At 48.3% G+C, this 8,974-nt stretch overlaps 1 protein-coding gene and 1 pseudogene across 2 annotated transcripts in view; one reads left to right on the top strand and one right to left on the bottom strand.

Moving 5' to 3' along the window:
• Positions 1-1,470: 1,470 nt before the first annotated feature.
• LOC129152161 (translationally-controlled tumor protein-like) lies at positions 1,471-2,220 on the top strand (annotated as a pseudogene).
• A 417-nt stretch (positions 2,221-2,637) lies between these two features.
• TMCC1 (transmembrane and coiled-coil domain family 1) overlaps positions 2,638-8,974 on the bottom strand; it is a 181,490-nt gene continuing 175,153 nt past the window's right edge. The window contains exons 4-5 of one of the 2 annotated variants that reach the window (XR_008554505.1): positions 6,012-6,145; positions 2,638-3,069 (exon numbers count right to left, since the gene is read on the bottom strand). The gene's annotated coding sequence lies outside the window, so the exon portion shown is untranslated. Of the gene's footprint in view, positions 3,070-6,011; positions 6,146-7,603; positions 7,623-8,974 lie in introns of those variants that run through there. The other variant, XR_008554504.1, reaches the window with a different exon arrangement.

Genomic DNA, 8,974 nt, shown 5'->3' with positions numbered 1-8,974 from the left:
CATGACCTCACCAGCCTTCTTCTCTTCCCTTTTCTCTCGGCTCCAGCATCCCTGGCCTCCCCGCTGTTGCCTTTGAGTACTAGGCATGCTCCCACCTCCAGGCCCTTGCCTCTGCCTGTGAAGTCCTTCCCCTAGGGCTGCCACCTTCTCTTCACTCAGTCCCTGCTCAAACACCCCCCTTCAAAAAGGCCCTCCCCAACAGAGCAGATAGGAGGACCCAGGTTGAAACCCGGTCCCATCCCTTTTGACCTGGGGACTCAGTACCAGCTCCTTCCCCTGAAGCATCTGGGAAGGACTGGAGCATAGGAAGGTGCATGCCACTGAGGCATGATGGGGCAGACATCTGTCCACCTAGGGCCTGGTTCTGGCTCCAGGACTCCTGCCTGGACCTAAGTTCTGCCTGGACCTCAGTTCTGCCTGGAAGGCGGGGAAAGGCTGGGACACCGATGGCACTTCCTGGAAGTGGGGAATGTTCACTGATTTAGTCAATAAACTCTCTTGAGACGACACCACACCCACCGCAGGAGCTGACATTTAAAAGACTCACAACACCAAGTGCTGGCAAGGATGCGGAGCCATGGAGCTCTCATACACTGCTGGGCGGGTGTGTGTGTGTGTGTGTGTGTGTGTGTGTGTGTGTGTGTAATGGTGTAGCCGCTCTGAAAGACCATTTGGTGGTTTCTTTTAAAAGTCCAATGTAGACTTATGCAACCCAGCAATCCCACCCCTAGGTATTGAAATAAAATGAAAACACACAACCACACAAAAACCTGTACACAAATGTTTACAGTAGGTCTATTAATAGTTGTCCTAAACTGGAAACAACCCAATGTCCCACAGCTAGTGAATAGATAAATAAGTAAAGGTACATAGAATGGAGTAATAACGAATGGACTATTAATATACAAAGCAACGTGGCCCTAGCAGGTTTGGCTCAGTGGACAGAGTGTTGGCCTGCAGACCAAAGGGTCCTCAGTTTGATCCTCCCTGGCCCAGACCCTACTCAGGTGTGTGCAGGAGGCAACCAATCAATGTGTTTCTCTCACATTGATGCTTCTCTCCGTCTTTCCCTCTCTCTTCTTAATCAGGTGAGGATTAACAACAACAACAACAACAACAACAACAACAACAAACCAAAAGGATGGATCTCAAAATCAGAATCTAAAGTCTTCCTACTGTAGAGAAAAATCTGATCAGCGATTGTTAGGGGCCGGGGTTGGGGTCAGGGATTGACTGGGAAGGAGCACCAGGAACTTCTTGGAGCTGGGAATGTTCTCCCTTGTTCTGAGAACTGGTTACAGGGTACAAACGTGTAAAAACTCCTCATAGCTTTTCCACCCTCCCCTCTCCTCCCTGCTCCCGCAAAACTCGCACACAGCATTGCTCCGGCTGCAGTGCACTCGCTCTGAGCTCCCAGCTCCTGCTAAGGCAGTGCCACCCGTTTCCTTCCAGCTGCCATCCATTGTGATCATCTACCAGGACCTCACCAGCCATGATGAGATGTTCTCGATATCTACAAGACCCAGGAGATCTCGGACGGGCTGTGCCTGGAGGAAGAGGGGAAGATGGTCAGGAGGACAGAGGGTAACACTGATGACTCGCTGATTGGTGAAAATGCCCCCGCTGAAGGCCCTGCGGGCCAACGTACCGAAAACACAGCCATCACTGGTGTGGATATTGCTGTCAGGAACCATCATTTGCAGGAAACCAGAAGAAGCCTCCAAGAAGGACATCAAAGATGACATGAAATCAATCAAAGGCAAACGTGAAGAGCAGAGACCAGAGAGAGTAAACCCGCCCTGACCGGTTTGGCTCAGTGGATAGAGCGTCGGCCTGCAGACTGAGAGGTCCCAGGTTCGATTCTGGTCAAGGGCATGTACCTTGGTTGCGGGCACATCCCCAGTAGGAGGTGTGCAGGAGGCGGCTGATCGATGTTTCTCTCTCATCGATGTTTCTAACTCTCTATCCCTCTCCCTTCCTCCCTGTAAAAAAATCAATAAAATATATTTTAAAAAAATAAAAAGAAAGAAAGAGTAAAGCCTTTTATGACAGGGGCTGCAGAACAGATCAAGCACATCCTTGCCAATTCAAAAAACGACCAGTTCTTTATTGTGAAAACATGAATCCAGATGGCCTGGTGGCTCCGCTGGGCTACGTGAGGATGGTGTGACCCCATATGTGGTTTTCTTGAAGGAGGGTTTAGAAGTGGAAAAATGTTAACAAGTTTGGCAATTTGGATCCGTCACCTGTCGTCATAACTGGCTGCTGCTTTTCATCCACACACCAGGACTAGGACGTGGCACTGGTGATGGTATCCTGAGCTCTTCATTTATTTTGACCTTGATTTACTTGGAGTGGAGGCATTGTTCTTTAAAAAAACATGTCCTGTAGGTTGTCTAAAAATAAAATGCATTTAAACTCATTTGAGAGAATGCCTCTTAGTTTAATGCCTCTTAGCCTGGAGAAGCTAGAGCCTGGTTGTGGACCACTATTATAAAGCATGCAGACTGTCCACAATGGAAACTACTTCTGAGACTGGGGAGAAAAAAAAAAAAACAAAACACACACACACACACACACACACACACACACACACCCCAAAAAAAAAAACACCCAAAACGAGAATCAAGTCTTAATTCTGAGTTGAAGCAAAGGGAGAAGACCATGCTCACAGCAGCCAACATTTGACGTGGATTCCTTAGGCATTCCGTCACCTACAAACAGAAGTAGCTAACTGGAAGAGATTACCAAAAGAATAAAAAGGGACTCATACAGCCGGAAGCAAAGCATTGTCTGAGCTTATTTATCATGTCAAGTTAGGACTAAGTTCTGTAGAAACCTAGGTCTCCTGGAATTGTGCTGCATGCTCTCGTCAGATTTCATGACATGGGGTTGGCAAATTTTGTATGATTTCAAGGTAGTTCCCTTTCAAATGGGAAAAGTCAGCAGCTTACAGGACAGGAGCTCTAACTTGGAGTTCGGCTTTATCGGGACGATGCCACCATCGCTTGTTTTTAGAAGAGCAGAGATGAGTGACAGGCCTATGTGGCCTAATCAACGTGTGGACCTCTGAAAAGACAAACAAAAACAAACTCATCACAGTTCACAATGAGATTTGTCCATTTCCCTTTTTGTAAATATTACCTCAATTAAAAAAAAAAAGTTTTAAAAAGCAACCATCCCCCTTGCCAGGCCACCTGGGGACAGAGTAGGTCGGAGTGGACTCCTGGCCCCTAGGACAGCGCTGAGGGCAGAGCTCGGTGGGCTGACTCCGGTCCCCTCCACTCCAGCGCCTGGCGGCGGCGGAGAAAGGCCGGAAGCTGGGGGGTGGGGGTCAGGGGGTGACTATTGTTCCCACGTCCACTCCAGCCCCGCCTCTGCCATTGTCTCAGGGGTGGGATCCGCAGCGGAACCAGGTCTGCCAGTAGGGCCGGGAGGGGAGGGGGCTGAGTGGGGGTGGGGGTGGTGTGGGGGTGGGGGGGGGTGTGCAGACTTCGCTCCGAGAATCTCCTGCCCGAGCTGTCCCTCCTCGCTTGGAAAGGCGAGGTCCCCGCACTGGACGGGACGGACCGCTCTCCTGGGATGTCCCAGCTTGGGTCCGCGTTGTGAGCGCCCTGGAGCCCCTCAGCACCCCTCGCTCCGCAGCGTCGCACTCTTTTCTCTGACAGTGCACGCTGTCACCAGAGAGAAGGCCACCATCGGCACCCCCAAAACACACCCATTTCCCCCTTGGAGCCTTCAGCCTCTCCGAAACCACAGATGCATGTGCTCGGGAAAACGCGGAGACAGGGCTCACGGAGTTCAGTGGGCATCGCAGGCCTCCGGGTGGCGGGGAGCTGGGGCAAAGGAACCGCGTGGGCGAGGCGGGAAGATGGGAGAGTGTGCCTGGTGGGTGCAGCGCAGGGACAGTAGGAGGTGGAAAGGGAGAGGGAGAGAGAGAGAGAGAGAGAGAGAGAGAGAGAGAGAGAGAGAGAGAGAGAGAGAGAGGCAGTCCTGTTGGGAGCCCAGACTCTAGCGGAGGGCCGGGTTTGAGCGTCTGCAACCAGCTGCTTTTTGAGAAAAAAGGAGGCAGGAAGACTTGGTTTTAGTCATGCTCGAGCACTGGCCCTCTCTGGGCCTCAGTTTCCCTCGTCGTAGAAAGCTTCTGGGTTGGAAGCCCTCAAATTCTGACTTCTCTCAAACCAAGATCAATGTGCCTTCACCTTGGTTGCGCCTGCAGTGGCTCACAACGTCAGACGGACCTAACGACGAAGCGGTATCAACCCTGGCCAGCCAGGGACGCTCTGGACAGAGCCTGAGGCGGCGAGTTGAAGGTCTCCGGCCCGAGGGTGCGCTCCCCGCAATAGCCACCAGGTGGTGACAGAGACCAGGCTTTCCGCGTCAGAGTTTGTTTTGAAATAATTTCCGTTACAAAGTTGTGAGAACAGTACGGAGAACGCCTGGACACTCTTCTTAACCTAAATCACCAAGTTTTAGCATTTTGACCCCCCTCTCTGCATGTTCAAGTCCCCCTCCAAGCATCAAAGAGAAAGTTGCAGATGTGATGCCCCTTGACCCCTAAACCATTCCGTGTGTATTTCCCAAGAACAAGGACATTCTATTACACAACTACAGCAGAGTTTTCAAAATCAGGTGATTTAATTAGGATGCAATACCATTACTTAATCTGCAAAACCGTATGCAAATATTGCCAGTTGTCCCAAGGAGGTCTTTTTTTGTTGTTGTTGTTTGTTTAAAGTATTACAAATAGTAGTACATATGTCTCCTTTTTTTCCCCATTGACCTTCCCCCCTCCCCTACCCAACCCCCACCCCCACCCGGCACATGCCCTCACCCCACCTCCCCAGTGTCTTGTTTCCATTGGTTATGCTTATATGCATGCATACAAGTCCTTCGGTTGATCTCTTACCGAACACTCCCCAAAGGCCTGGAGAAATGGGCCCCAACACTTCCCAGCCTTCCCGCTGTAATTTGACAGTGTGTTTGATGCTTCTCTGCCTCTGTATCTCTCTTTTTGTTCATCAGGTTATAATGTTCTTTATTATCCATAAATGAGTGAGATCATGTGGTATTTTTCTTTCACTGCCTGGCTTATTTCACTTAGCATAATGCCCAAGGAGGTCTTTTATAGTGTTTCCCCTACCCCTGCTCCACCCATCCCACTCCACTATCACATTTAATTGTTTGCTTTGTTTTAATTGAAATTAATTTGCACTCTGGACTGGCGGTTCAGTTGGTTGACGCGCCCTCCTGGACCCCAAAAGGTTGCAGGTTCGATTCCAGGTCAGGGTACATACCTAGGTTGTGGGTTCAACCCCCAGTTGGGGTGCCTACCGATCCCACGTTTCTCTCTCCTTTCCTCTCTCTCTAAAGTCAATTAAAAACAAAACAAAAACACGTTCTCGGATGAGGATTTTTTTTTAAAAAAAAGAAATTAATTCACTTTAATTAGGCTTTCCTGGGCTGAAGTATCTTGCAGAAGATGGATGGAGATAGTTCCAGCCTCACCCTTAACCACATGCCCCTGGGCAGGTCCCTTGTTCTCTTCACCGAGAGGGGCCAGGTTCTGGGCAGGGTGCATGGGAGAGGCTGCAGGGGAGAGTGAATGCACTTGTATTCCGAGATGGAATCTTTCTTTCCTTCTTGGCCTGACCCATTTTCCCAGGCCTTTGGGGAAATGGGTCACCCACCACAGTCTTCCAACGGGCCCACTCCTAGAGAAAGCTTTGGGAGAGAAAGGCAAACGCCCCAGCCGCCTGAGGCTGACAAAAGGCCAGTTGGAAGTCTTGTGCTGGATCTGGAGAGAAGAAAGGCTCCAAAGACTGGGAAATAAATCCCTTAGCCAGTCAAGTACATAGTTCCCATTTTTTTACTTGCAACACAATTACAGGAGGGCCTAATTTTCTTGTCAACTAATAGAGATTAATCATAATTTCTTTAACTTTTACTATGTACAGTAAAATGGAAACAAACAAAAAGCAGAGGAACTAGTATAATAAACCCTCATTTACCTGTCACCCAGTTGCAGCAAAAAAATAATTCTTGTTGATATAATATTATTGATTTAAAATACTGGCATGACACGGCTCCATGCTCCCTCCATTCTTTTCCGTTATTTATGTCACGGGATTTCAGAGTGCTTTGCCTGTAAGAATGAGAACTAGGAATAGATGAAGCTGCACACTGTCTTGAAAAAGGAAGCATTTATCCATTGGTACACAAAATGGGGAAATGCAGTCAACTCATAAAATACATTCTAATATTTTGCTGAATAAATATCAACATTTGTAATATATTTATGTTGTTTTGATCAACTGCATACTAATATTTGTAATGAAAACTTTACAGGATAACGTTTTAAACAGTGGCTATGGTCACAGAAAAATTTTAATTTTTAAAATTTCAGTTTGTATTTCTAGTTTTTGCTGCAGAGAAGTAGGACGATGTGATCAGTAGAATCTCTTAGGCATAAGGACATATTACCTTAGGCTAAAACTGTGGGGACAGTAGATTTGAACACAAGTTCAAAGAGAAAAATATGGTAAAATCTCATTAATATAGAAGAGCGTGTTCATGTACTTCCCACACGGGTGACAGTGGGTATTCAATCACTATCTTTAGAGTCACTGGCTGTATTACAGTGATGAAACAGTTTAACCTTACAATGTCAATATTTAAAATACCCTGCAGTACATCCTTGGCAACAGTTTAAACTTTTATATTGTAAATGTCAACTTTAAAACATGTAAGAGTGTTTGTTCCCAAATTCTTTGGGGCAGGGAAGGTGCCCATGAGTAAAACAATTTGCAGTTCTCCAACAGGTGGCACCAGAGAGCTGGGTCTGAAGTGTGGGGAACCCTTGGAACGCTGGCCTCACTCCAGACTCAAGTTCCTCTGAGTACTTGTCCCATAAACCAGATTTCTATCTCAATCACTGTTTCATACTTGGTATCTCCCTCTCCAGAGCCGGAAGCATCCGGAGGCGCCCTTGTGGGATAGGTGCCCCACAGCGCCTGCCATTGCCTGTCTATTGAGACTGTGGGGTCCCTGAGAAGAGAAGCCTCGCCCTCCCTGAGCTCCCCTCACAGTCCAGCCGGTCTGCACCACCAACTCACCCTGTCATTGTTGCAAAGGCCCAGCACAGCTGAGCAGCAGCTTCACTGCTCCGTTTGGGGAAATGGTGAGGGGAGAAAGGTTGGTCGGGGAAGACTTCTGAGAAGAGAGGGTGACTGAAGGAAGAATAGAAATCCGAAGTGGACAGAGGGACAGTGGGAACTTCATGTGCGGAAGTATGAAGGTGATAGCAAGCATGAAAATGGCAACATTTTGTTACAGCCGTAATATATATATATATATATAATATGTATATATATATATATATATATATATATATATATGGCAGCAGAGCTTCCAAATAATAGCCACACAGGTTTATGTTAATTGAGAATTTATTATGCGTCAGGTATGGTTCTAGGTACTTCACATGGATTCACTCATGAACCAAAGCCTCACCTTGCCCATCAACTTCACCATTTCTACCTGGCTTACCTCAGGGAAGACCCCCATCTCTTTGGCTTCATCAGAAAAATTTCATTCATGTTAGGTCGGGCCATATGAAATTGCTGTTTTTATAAGAAAAATATTGGAAATTTCAAATGGCATCTAATAGGGATGCTGGGAGGCTTAAACAAGACAACAGACGTAATAGCTTAGCACAGCTCCTAGAATGCATAAACACTCCACCTAAAGTCCGCTGCGTGTCCATGCAGGCATAGGCCATGCTGGCGTGAAGGAAACAGAAACAAGTAAGTAGCTTGTGTCTTAAGGAGCTTGGGGAGATACATGAAGAGGGGTTACAGAAACACAGCCTGAATTAGATTGGACCAAAAGCGGGGATTAGTAAGAAGTATATTGGCAGATGTTACATCATCAAACGACGGTGGGGATAGCGTGCGGCTGGCCCCAAGGGCAGCTGGGCTGGGGGCCCTGGGTGCTGTGGTGTGCGTTATCTCACCTCTCCTGGCCAGCCAGCCTAGGGTCTGTCACTTACAAACTTCATACTTTCCTGCTCCTATGAGCCAAGCACTAGGACTGACCCTCTCTCCTGTCCCAAGCCTGACAGGCCTAGATTGTGAGAATACGGCAACTCCCGTGCAGACAGCATGCTGAAGTGAGGGGAGGTAGAAGGGAGGGTATGGGCAGACAATCCATTATGTATCTACCATCACATGTGTCTCTTGGCTGCAAACGACAAAACCCCGTTCGGACTAGCTTCAGCCATAAAGGAACTGCACTGGCTCATGACGCTGGGTGGTTCAAGCATGGCTGCTGCATCCAAGGAATTCAATTGGCTTTACCAGGAACCCTCTTCTCCATGTCTTGGCTTTGCCTCCCTCCCTCTCGACTTCATGCTTAGGCAGGCTGTGCTCCTGGCAGCTCAAGTACAGAGGGTCCTTACAGGTAGCAAACCTAGGGGGCAAGTCCCTCTTCCCCAGCGCAGCCAGCTAGAGCCTCAGGCTGACTCCGGCACGAAGTGGATCACCTGTCCCTCTCTTAAGCCAGGAGTCATGTGGGGACTACGGGATGTGCAAATGAGGGTGTTTTCTGAAAGAGAGCTCAGTTACCAGACAAAGGGATATAGTGTGGTAAAGCCACACGTAATCCAGTAGAAGCCATGCAATGAGGTAGGTGCTGTAAGGGAGGGAGAGAGAGAGAGAGAGAGAGAGAGAGAGAGAGAGAGAGAGAGAGAGAGAGAGAGAGAGGCAAACGTGGGGGTCACATGAATGTGTGAGGAAATCAGGGCAGGCTTCACAGAAGAGAGGCTGCTTATGTCCTCAAAACGTTGCACATAGAAGAACGCCTTCTCTCAGAATTACCACACGAGCCAACCATTTCCCTCCTAGGTGTACACCCCCAGAAGGATTGAAAACAGGTACTCAAACAAGGACATGCACACCCAGGTGCACAGCGGCAT

Source organism: Eptesicus fuscus, chromosome 18 (genome assembly GCF_027574615.1).
Source record: "Eptesicus fuscus isolate TK198812 chromosome 18, DD_ASM_mEF_20220401, whole genome shotgun sequence".
In the NCBI taxonomy this organism is placed as follows: Eukaryota; Metazoa; Chordata; class Mammalia; order Chiroptera; family Vespertilionidae; genus Eptesicus; species Eptesicus fuscus.
Note: the sequence above shows the minus strand (reverse complement) of the source record. Positions and strands in the feature narration are given on the sequence as shown.